This window comes from Lactuca virosa, chromosome 4 (assembly GCF_052849685.1).
Source record: "Lactuca virosa cultivar CGN04683 chromosome 4, Lactuca_virosa_CGN04683_v6, whole genome shotgun sequence".
Lineage (NCBI taxonomy): Eukaryota > Viridiplantae > Streptophyta > Magnoliopsida > Asterales > Asteraceae > Lactuca > Lactuca virosa.
Window position 1 is genome coordinate 732,189 of NC_136429.1, and position 11,391 is coordinate 743,579.

The window sequence follows — 11,391 nt, forward strand, 5'->3', positions numbered from 1 at the left end:
CCCTGCTTTGTCTAGAGAATTCGAAGAATTGATGAAAAGCAAATTTGAAATGAGCATGATGGGAAAAATCAATAATTTCCTTGGATTGAATATTCGTCAAAACAGAGAAGGGATTTTCATTAATCAGGAAAAATATACGAAAAATCTGTTAGAAAAGTTTGGATTGACGAATAGCACAAAGCTTCGTGTACCAATGGCAACAGGCATAAAGCTAACACCATCGTTGGACAAACATGCTGTTGATATAACGTTGTATAGGAGCATGATTGGTTCATTACTTTATCTAACAGCAAGTAGACCTGATATCATGTTTTCTGTGTGTAATTGTGCTAGGTATCAGTCTAATCCACGCGAACCACATCTTACTGCAGTGAAGAATATTTTTCGTTACCTTAAAGGCACAATTTCGTTAGGATTGTGGTATCCTTCGAAAACTGGATTCTTCGTTCAAGCATACTCAGATGCAGACTTGGGTGGTTGTGATCTTGATCGAAAAAGCACAAGTGGAGGATGTCAATTTCTTGATGGCAAATTAGTCAGCTGGCAGTCGAAAAAGCAAACGTGTGTGTCAATTTCCACAGCTGAAGCAGAATATGTGGCTGCTGCTGCTTGCACTTCGCAAATAATATGGATCCAAAGTCAATTGCGTGATTATGTAATTAATATGAAAAAGATTCCATTATATTGTGATTCTCAAAGTGCAATAAGAATTTGTCATAATCCTGTGCAGCATTCGAAGACTAAACACATAACTCTTCGTTATCATTTCATTAAAGATCACGTGGAGGATGGAAACATTGAAGTACATTTCGTGAAAACAACTGATCAGTTAGCTGATATATTCACGAAAGCTTTGGATGAAAAATCTCTAATGCGAATAATAGAAGGTCTTGGAATGATCGATGGCAATTCTGTTCCATGCGAAAAAGAAGAATGATAGGCGAACAAGAATGAATCAGAGGCGATGAATAAAAGATAACACAAAGTCATTCAGCATTCAGAGGTTACTGTTCATGGTCAACGCTTCGACCGCTTCGAATTCGCATGATTGTCACTTATTTTCAGTGTTGAGTTAGTGGTTACTGTTCATAGTCAACGCTTCGATCGCTTCGAATTCGCATGATTGTCACGTATTTTCAGCGTTGAGTTAATGGTTACTGTTCATAGTCAACGCTTCGAACGCTTCGAATTCGTATATTTGTCACTCTTCAAGGAATGCCAAATATTCGTCTGTTTGCAACAAATTCAAAAAGATTTTCTTTTGTTTTGTCTTTAAATTTTCGAAAAATCAAAAATTCAAAAAGATTTTCTTTTGTTTTGTCTTTAAATTTTCGAAAAATCAAAAATTCAAAAAGATTTTCTTTTGTTTTGTCCTTAAATTTTCGAAAAATCAAAAATCCAAAAATATTTTTATTTAAATTTTAAATATTTTTATTTAAAAAAAAAATTTAAAACAATAAAAATATTTTTATTTTTAGACTTTTGTTGCAGATTATGATGATGATTCAGAGGGGACAATGCAGGCAGTTTTAGGGTTAGGTAAAATTTTTCGTATGAATTGATATGTTTCTCATTATTCGAATTAGTTAGGTTGTCCCTAGAAGCATGCTGCTGCATGTCGTCCAAAGCCTCCATGACTCAATGTGTGTGTACGAAAGCCTTAATGAAATGTTTCGTACGAAAATTTCTTTCCAATCAGGCTTATATTCACATTAGTCTCTGAGCTACCTTACTCTTCTCACAATGAGTTAAGAGTTTCCTGTTTGGTCCAAAACATAACAGAGGTACTTTTCGTGTCTTACACCAATCTTTTTCATCCAAAACATTCTTACACGATCACACACAAAGACGTATATCCGAGAGGTCTCTGATCAAACCCAACGAGACTTAGATATATAAAAACTCTGTGTTTATGATCTGACATCATGAGTCCGTGATGGAAGTGAAACCCAAAAATATTACAAATTAAGGAATTGACGGGGAACATTGTTCCAGATATATACGAAACTTTTGTTTCTGTACCAATGTTCGAAACTCCAAATCATATTCATTTCGAATGAGTGGTCTTGATCAAGCATTCGAAACCCACGATGTTTGTTACCCAACAAGATCCAGTATACAAATTTTTTTATGAATATGATTTCCGTGTGAGTTTCATTCGAATGTCCTAGTCATGTTAAAATTTTTCAAAGCCGACTTGTCACTGACTATACTGGTCATACAAGTAATTTCTGTTACACTTTATCACCTTATGTTTAGGTTGACATGTAACGAAATTTTGAACCTACCCACGAAGCATTCTTAAAAGAAGCCATTTGATACTTATCAAAAAGTATTCGATTGTAATTCACGGGAACATACACAAGCTGTTGATCATCTCTCTTGATGATTAACGAAGCAACCTTTGCCCGGGGTTTAACTGCCTTCGTGTCAAATTAAATTTTTGACATCACAAAATTAAAAATTTTTGTTGTTTCTTGTCTAAACTTTCTTTGGCACACTACACACACGAAATCCTTGAGGTTCTGAGTAATACCAACTCAGGCTGATGATTTCGAACATCTGGCAAATGACTTCGCTTTTTATCCCAAAAGTGAAAGAGCCTTGCCTCCATTCGAAGGGTTCTAACGGTTACAATTCTATTAAGGGGATAATGACAGGCTGTGTATATGTGACGTATGGTATTCTGCCCGGTTTTCTAGGTGATGTGACAGACACTTTTTGACGCATGGCTACCTTTCCGCTGTACAGGTCCGATTTTCAAGGTGCCACGTCGGATCTCATTAAATGCATCCCGCTTCAAATTCAAATCATTTAGGGTTACATATAAAAGGGGGTTCAAGAGTACTTTATACGTTTCCGCGATCAAAACTCAAAACTTCCCAAATTCTTTGTTCTTCATCTTTTTCAAACCCTAACAATGGCGACTACTGCTCATGTCGATCCTTCTACTGATGATACTTCTTCTGTACTAGTTATGAAGATTCAATCTACTAATTATTATGTGGATGGTGAACTTTCTCAATGTCCAGAAGAATTCAAGATGCTTATTGTTTCTTTAAAACACTCTGTTTTATCCAAAGCAATGTTCAATTCCTTTTCTGTTCCGGTATCCTGGCTTTCTCAAGCAGGATCTACTGCCACATACAACAAAGCCTCTGATTCGATTACTTTTCACCTAATCAATGACAAAAAGGTTAGGCTTTCCAAGAAACTGTTTTGTCAGATTCTTGACATTCCAAATACACCTCCTTTTGTTGAATTTCAATTCTCCCAAATAATTCATATGTTTAATGAAATGGGATATCAGCCCCCATTGTCAAAGATAAGTGACTTTAAGAAGTCTGGTCTTCCAAAAGTATGGAATTTTTTGTTTGGGATATTTTTGCGTTGTTTAACCGGAAGAACAGTTGGATTAGATAAAGGAAGGATGGAGGTTTATGCCATGGTGGCTGGTTTATACTATGATCTTCCAGCAGACTAATCTACACAGCTATGGAAGGAATTCCAAAAAGGAGTAGAACATACGAATGTTGTTCATGGCATCTCGTGTGCTAGGTACTGGAGTCTAATTCTGCAACATTTTTACAACAAGGAAGGCATCTTGGTTTCAAATGAAGAAGAGAAGGTTATTTTTCAATCTTATCACTTTCCGAAGGAAGTTGTTGACAATGATGATGAATTTCCAAACCTTGCTCGGATTCCAGACGCGATGCTTAAAAGGGTGGATCCTACGAATCCTGTTTTGATTGCATATCTGAAAACATTCGATTCTTCTATTCCTACGGGAATTTTGTTGCCACGCGACGAAAAGAAGACCAAAAAGTCGAAGAAAGCTGATCCTGCTTCACCTGAAAAGAAAACGAAGGGTTCAACATCCTCTAAATCTCCAAAGAAGAAGACAGAAAATGTTGCAGTGACAGTTGAAGCAACACAAGTGATTGAGCCAATAGTGGAAGAGACTCAAGAGAACGTGATTATTCCTTCGAAAACAGGGATGTTTCGAAGAATCAAGATGAAATCCACTCACAAACGAAAGTCACCATCACAGAAGTTGATTCGCAAGCCTCAAATTACTCACCAAGGAGTTTTAATTCGTGAGGTACCTGTTCCTGTTTCTCCCGGATCCAAGAAAAGAGCAGCAGAAGATATGGCAAAACACTTGTCACAACCGAAAAAGAAGAAGACGAAGAAGACTCGAAAGATTGTTTTATCTACTGAGTCTACAGAAGAGGATGAACGAATACCAGAAACTTCAGAGTTCACTTCTATCATTACAAGTTCCATTCCTGAGAAGACTGTTATCATACCACCCGAAGTTTCGCTTGCCAAGTCAATTTTTGAGGAGGTTCGAACTTCAGGCATCCCTGCACACGTATCTGATACGGATGCAAATGTCAACATGGGTGAAGGTGGTTCGAAAGATGCAGATCAAGGTCCAATTATCTCTACTCCTTTCGAATCATTGGTTTCTGTTACACCAACATCTACTATTCCTCTCACATCAACCACTGTTTCACCAACCTTTGAACATATCATCAATCAACCAATTACTTCCATTTTTTCCTCTCAATCCACTGATACACCCAAACCATCTTCACCCACTGACACTGATAATGAAGGGTTTGGTGGAACATTCGAAGACTTAGAGTTTCATGATGAAGAAGAAGAATTTCCTGATCATATGTTAATGACAATGAAGCAATACAAAATTCTTAATCAAAAGTTGAACTCCATCCTTCAATCCCAAGCTGATCTTGGCGGAGGTTCATCTATTTCAAGTTTGGAGGTTGATTCTATGCTCAAGATGTTTGAATCAAGAGTAATCAACAAAGTTTCTGGAATGATGAAAGCCTCAGAGTCTGTTATTTTAGAAAAGGTTGATTACACAGATCAGAATTCTGAGCTTCGTGTTAAAACTCTCAGATCTGATTTTATGGGAGAAGTTAAGGATCTGCGAAGCATAACAAAAGAACGACATGTTCTTTTTGTTCAGGAAGTCAAGAAAGTGAGGGAGGATGTTAACTCCCAAATTCACGAACTTCGTGAAGACATGAAAAAGGAAATTCTATCTGTTCAACATGATTATGCGTCCTTGAATCAGAAGGTCGATATCATTTGTGATGCTGTCACTCGATTTGTCAAGCTATACGAAGGTTTGAGTCCTCAAATAACTCAAATCTCCAAGTCTGAAAGTGAAAATTTTGAAGGTGTGATCAAGTTGTTAAATGAGTTGACGGAGATCTCAACGAAACCGGTTTCGTCACCGTTGATTACTCCAGAATTTTTATCCCAGAAGTTTGTGCAGTTCGAAGCCATACTTAACAAGCAACTTGCTCCACTATTTCGCTTATCCAGTCTTCTTCCCACAACTACTGCCCCTCCTGTTTTCACAGGGGTGCAAGGGGGAGAAAGGAAGTCAACAGAAGAAGAAGCGAAAGTGGTGGGCAAGGTATTTTCATCTAGCATCCCTTCAACAAAACCAGTAATTGTGTCTGCTCAACCAGTGACCTCAACAATCGTAACAACATTACCAATTACAAGAACAATTTCGAAAGGAATTGTAATTGGTAAACCTTTGGAATCTGGTGGAAGTGGTTCGAAGCTAAAAGACGTAACTGAAAAATCTGCTTCGAAAGACAAAGGAAAATCAATTCTGGTTGAAAAATCTAAAGAAGAAAAGAAGGCTGAAGCTGAAGCTGAACTCGAGAAAATGAGGCTTATTCAAAGCATCATGACTCAGAGGGCTGGTGATCCGAAGGGCATGAATAAAGGTGATCCAGCAAAACATTACAACTATGAAACAATCGAAGCCTTGGTTGCCTTTAATCACATGTACTCATTTGATAAGAAGCCAAAACAGAGTTATGTGGTTACAAACACTGATGCATGCCAGTTGGATTTCCCTATAAATGAGATGATGTTCATCATGCCTCAGTTCAAAGCTGAAGGGAATTTCAAAGAAAAAGATGAAGGGACTCATATGAAAATTCGTTTTCATGCAGTACTTGGCAAAGCCCCTGAGGATGTTTGGTCACTGATCAAGATCAAGAAGGTGATAAGCATGAAAAAGGATGTGGTCTTTGAAAACATTGTTCAAAATGTTAAATATGTTGTGGCCAGGGCAAATGGAAAAACATGCGAATTCACTATTGCAGATTTTCCTCTGATGAACTTGTATGACCTTATACAAGTGGCATTGCTTCTGAAAGACAAATCCTTTTCTTTTCTGCAAAACACAGATCCAGAGGAATTCAAACTTGGAGTTGCTCACATCAAAATCTTCATTGAGAATTATTATGAGTGCCTAGCACTGACTGATGTGGAGTTGGCTACTGCAAAGGAAATGGAAGTAAAAGTTCCAATGGCTCCTTCGTTGACTCAGACTGAGTTAAAGAAATATGCTGATGGAGAAATATGTTTAAAGCCATTTGGAATAGTTTTTGCTGGAAAGGATAAAGCTGGAAAAGCGAAGCGGTTTTTGTTCCAAGCTAGCGAAGTGGAGAGATATTCTACATCTCAATATACGAACTTGATTGTTTGTATGAACCACTGCAAAAAGAACAATGACGGAGACAAGAAGGAATTGAAGAAAATTATTTCTTGGTATACTGAGGTTCGAAGAGTTTTGCTGTACTCCATTACTCTACTTACAAACTGAAGACTTCGACTTTGATTACAAAAGGGAGATTGTTAGGGTCGAAATGTTGTAATAGTCGAAGTTTGTATTTAGGGTCTTCGAACATTTGTGTAATGTATTTTACTAGGGCATAATATTCGAAGCTTCATGTTTAGTCCTTAGTATATTTTTTGTACGCTTTTCTCTTCTATAAATAGGAGTGGTTACTAGTGTCTTAGTAACGAAGTCTTTACAGAATATTCATTGTACTCTGTAAAATTTGCAAAAGCGTAATAGAACCAAACAGATCATATTTACATCGGTATTCAAATCTTTCAATTCTACTTTGAATTTACACTCTAATTCGTTCAATATTTGATTCATTGTCTCATCATTTTATCCGTTTGGGTTTTTAAAATCCTTGAATTAAAATCTAACATTCGGCACAATCGGAAAAATTATCCGACATCGACAATTGGACACACGAAACGAGAATCGTTTTTAAGGCTTAATTGAAACAAGCCTACGGCAACTTATTTCGGATTAGATTTCTGATTAAAAAAAATCATACCAGTACCTTGTTTTCTTGTTCTCGAAACAACTACATCAATCATGCAATCAGCTAAAGCCTTAACAATCGACTTTATATCAAAGTTACGAAAATTACGAAAATTACTAATAGCATCTTAACAATCAATCAAATGACATATATAAGGAAAGAATTCGGTAAACAAACGTTCAAGTTTCTGAGCATCGTTTTGCAGAAGTGACACACAATTAGTATAAAGCATACTCACAATCGACTAATAAAGAATTATTTTTCAATGATTGATCCTTCAGTTGTGACAGTTCCTTTTGCTACATCTAAAGTCAAGATTCCTCAACGTCTTCATCTACATGAGAAATTTAAGGTTATTAGCCATAACTTACATTGGCTTGTTCAAAAGTACAAGGGTATTATGGTCCAAAAACTAAGTATACTTGTCATTTACCGTATGAATGAGGCTACGAAGACGATCAACAAAGCTAACATGTACAATAGTTACAGATGGATCTGAACCTTGATCAATTAAAAGAATTGGAGTAGGAATATTATCAACATGTTGTTCAGATTTATGTAACAGAGATACAATGTTAATGTGAAGATGAAGAAATAGAACTTTGATTATATAGCAGATAGAGTATAAGAAACTGACCAAAGAGCTTACACCCAATGACTCGACACCATCACTAGAAGCTTGAAAAATGTTCCTGAATAACAGTTCAAGAATGGAAATAAAAGAACTTTATGAAATACCTTCTTTTCATGGTTCCAAAAAGTCAAGAATGGAAATAAAAGAACTTTCAGGTGAGGGATGGAAAGACAAAAAAATGTTAATTTGCAGAAACCCAACTAACCAAAACCATGTTGGTCGGTTTAACAGATCACACGTTGCCAAATTCTGCAATAAAAAAACTAATCAATAAGCTATTTATGCAAATTATTTAAAAGAGAAATAAACAATCCAATCTTAGCAATGTAGGGATGGAATATCATATATCTAATACCTTGTAGTACTTGAATATGTTTGGGAGCATAGTTTTGAATACTCGGCTGGCACGTACCGACTGTAGCAACTGTCATCAGGGTCAACTGGTGGAGGTACTAAAATGCGATATATCTGATAGCAACAAAATGATTTTAAAAAATAATTTGAGATATGTATTTTAGAAAAGGTAATAGATATAAGAGTAAATTACACTAAACATGAAATTGAAAAATCACATGAAAGTACATTGATATATCAAAAAACGCCAAATAAACATTAAACAAGTGAAAAGAATGATAAGTGCAAAATTCAAATTACAGGTGTTCGTTGTATTAGATGCATGATGCCCACAATTCGACGTTCTTTCGTCCCATATTCATTAAAATGTTGATGCAAGTCTATAAAAACAAAACACAAATATATTCTTATATTAGTTTTAACTCTACTAAAATAATTAAAGCTGTTTTTAATAGATAATATTATATTTACTTCTACTAAACCAATCTGATGTCTGCCCTAAAGCCTGATCAACATGAAATATGGAAAAGGTGATTATACCCTTAACACAATAACATATAAATAACACAAAACTCAAGAAGGAAAATTTGAATTTGAAAAGTACCCTTCGAAGGCCATGCCTTTTATCCTCCCCTGCTATATCATTTTATAAAGAAATCACTCATTTTTAATACTACCCATACAAAAATGAATCATTCATAATAAAAAAATTAAAATTTCATTCACAAACCTCAAGTTTGCGAATGGATGCCTCTGTTGTTGCATTTTGTAAATTCTCACAAGCAATAATCCTCACTTCCTCTTCCTGAAGCCTAAAAATCACCACAAAAACAATACCATGATTCCTGTAATTAGTGTGTGTGTGTGTGAGAGAGAGAGAGAGAGCGAAAGAGAGATACTTTGACAATTTCATACCTCCTTCGGTGGTATTCCACGTCACAGGTAAGTCATTATTACTCTCTTTTGGCCTGTTATTATTCACTTAATCTTGTGTATTTTTGATCTTTTTGTCATGGTGGCTCCTTTATCCACCTCAACATCCCTGACCTCTAATCTTCAAGAATGGTGACTTCTACCCTCAACAGGCAGAAGTATATATGACAGGGAGGAGGTTTCTGGGCTGCTGACAAAGGTACAGGTAGAAAAAAGTTATTAGTTTGGTTTATGTATTTTTTTTTTCAAAACCAGTTAAGTATTAGTGATAACATGTATAGCAGGGTGCAGATAAACACATAATTGTTTTATGTAAAAATATACAAAATATATTGTTATAATATCAAAAAAAGTTAGTTATATACCTTGCTAGAACATGCATGTGCAACAGAGAATTGAGTTTGGTGCTTGACTACAGGAAATGTCGAGTCATCAGGACCACCTTGTTGAGAAAATTACTTATAAATATGATGTATAAGGTCGAAATAACCAAAAAAAATATTGTATTTCATTTGTCCTTGACCTCCATCTTTCATTTGCTCAAAGTTTTTCTTTATTATATCCCACTTCCCCTGTTTTCCTAAGCGAGTAATGATGATAATGAAGATACTTGGATCAGGATACAGCCCTTGTGTTTGCATCTCGTTGAACAATACAAGGGCATTTGTGAGATCACCATGTTTGCAATGCCACCTGATCAAAGAATTCCATAAAAAAGTATATAAAAAAAAAGATTTTGAATACGGATCTTGAAGAAATAAGATTTTGAATACGGATCTTGAAGAAATTGCTTCTTGCAGGACCAATCGAGTGAGTATTGAATGCCGATTGTTGTGGATTTTTTCATCGATGGCGGTCCTGGTGAGAAACCCTCATCAGCGAAGCTACAATAAAATCAAACTCTAAGCTACTTCAAATCCAAAAATTAGGGGTGAGATACCTGGAATTCGCAACTCGACCTTAAATCCCCTTTCAAATTCGACAAAACCTACATAAGAATGAAATGAAATTAGACCCAGCCAGCCGATGCAAAACCGGAACGAAGCAGAGTGATGTAAGGGACGATAGGTAGGCGGTGGAGCGGTGGGGGTTATATCAAGTAGATCCTGGCCGGAACATTTTACCCAAGAAATCCATGATAGAAGGGATGGCGATGAGTTTATACAGAGATGGAGGGTTTTGGAGAAACGGTGTGAAGCATCGAAAGGAGGCTATTGGATGATAGAGACGTTGGAGGGGTCTACGCTCCGCCGACCACTTCCACCGATCGCCTTCGCCAACACCGGCACCTTGCTAAGTTTCTATTGTTGTCGATGTAGTGTGAGAGGAACGAAAGAGTGGTGGTGCACTGGTCCTTCGATGGCGGTCGGGGAGAAGCAGAAGTGAACAGAACAGCAACGAAAAGTAAAAAAGGAAGAAGGAGGAAATAAGGAAAAGTGAACGAAATTGTATTGGAGGAGGAGGGCGGCAAGGCGGCGACGAAAAGGGATAAGAAGGAAAGGAAAAAAGAGAGTATTGGGGCGCTTTCAATAGAAGGGAAACTAAAAGAAGCAGAATGAAACGATCAAAGAAGTATCGGTGGGAAATCATCTGAGAGATACAGATTTATGTGAAGGAAAGAGGCGGTGAGACATTAGGATGGGGAGGCGATGGTGACCAGATGAGAAAGCATGGAAGAGGAAAACGAACGAACTGAAGTAGACGGTGGTGATGGCGGTGCTCAATCAGATCTAAAGAGAAGCCCTCACAGAGGGTGGAAGGACTGAGATGAAGTGGTGGGAGAAAGACAGTGGAAGGATCGGGGAGTAAAAGAAAACGTAATGGAATAACAACGGTGATAAGAGAGGCGGTGGGAAGTATCCGGAAGCGGCAACCATGGTATAGAGGAGAGTAACTGGAGGTAAATTGGAAGCAAATTGAGATAAGAAGAAAGAGGCGAGGTCAAAGCCGGTGGAGGGAATTGTGGCGTTAAAATGACAATAAGAACTTCCGTGGCCAAACATGAAAGAGAAAAAAAGTTACTGTTCTTCAAGTTTTTAACAATTAATAGTATATATAATTAAATAAAAACTAAACATTTTGGGCTTGGATTGGTCAATGGGGAAAAGCACCAGCATCTCACGTGATCTCTCTCATGTCTGTATCTCTTAGAAAGTCAAAGCTTGCAAATTGAAAAAACCACCAAATTCATCTTCTTTCTGATCAAAAGGGTAGCATACGAAATTTGAGAAAGCAATTGTCTTATTCTTCTGGTACCCATTCACCACCTCCACCTCCATGTTTAGGGTTAAC

At 36.9% G+C, this 11,391-nt stretch overlaps 1 long non-coding RNA gene across 11 annotated transcripts; it reads right to left on the reverse strand.

Annotated features, from left to right (window-relative positions):
• Nucleotides 1–7,305: 7,305 nt before the first annotated feature.
• On the reverse strand, nt 7,306–11,032 carry LOC145169112 (uncharacterized). 11 transcript variants are annotated; one of them, XR_013742311.1, is made up of 12 exons: nt 10,224–11,031; nt 10,040–10,087; nt 9,465–9,957; nt 9,082–9,289; nt 8,897–8,978; nt 8,771–8,802; nt 8,467–8,546; nt 8,168–8,280; nt 8,018–8,061; nt 7,816–7,870; nt 7,612–7,679; nt 7,306–7,512 (listed from the first exon to the last, which is right to left on the reverse strand). It is a non-coding gene; the product is annotated as an uncharacterized LOC145169112 (long non-coding RNA). The 11 variants fall into 11 exon arrangements; XR_013742309.1 differs by adding an exon at nt 8,638–8,671 and having other exon boundaries at nt 8,771–8,799; nt 10,040–11,031; XR_013742307.1 differs by adding an exon at nt 8,638–8,671 and having other exon boundaries at nt 10,040–11,031.
• Between the last annotated feature and the right edge of the window lie 359 nt (nt 11,033–11,391).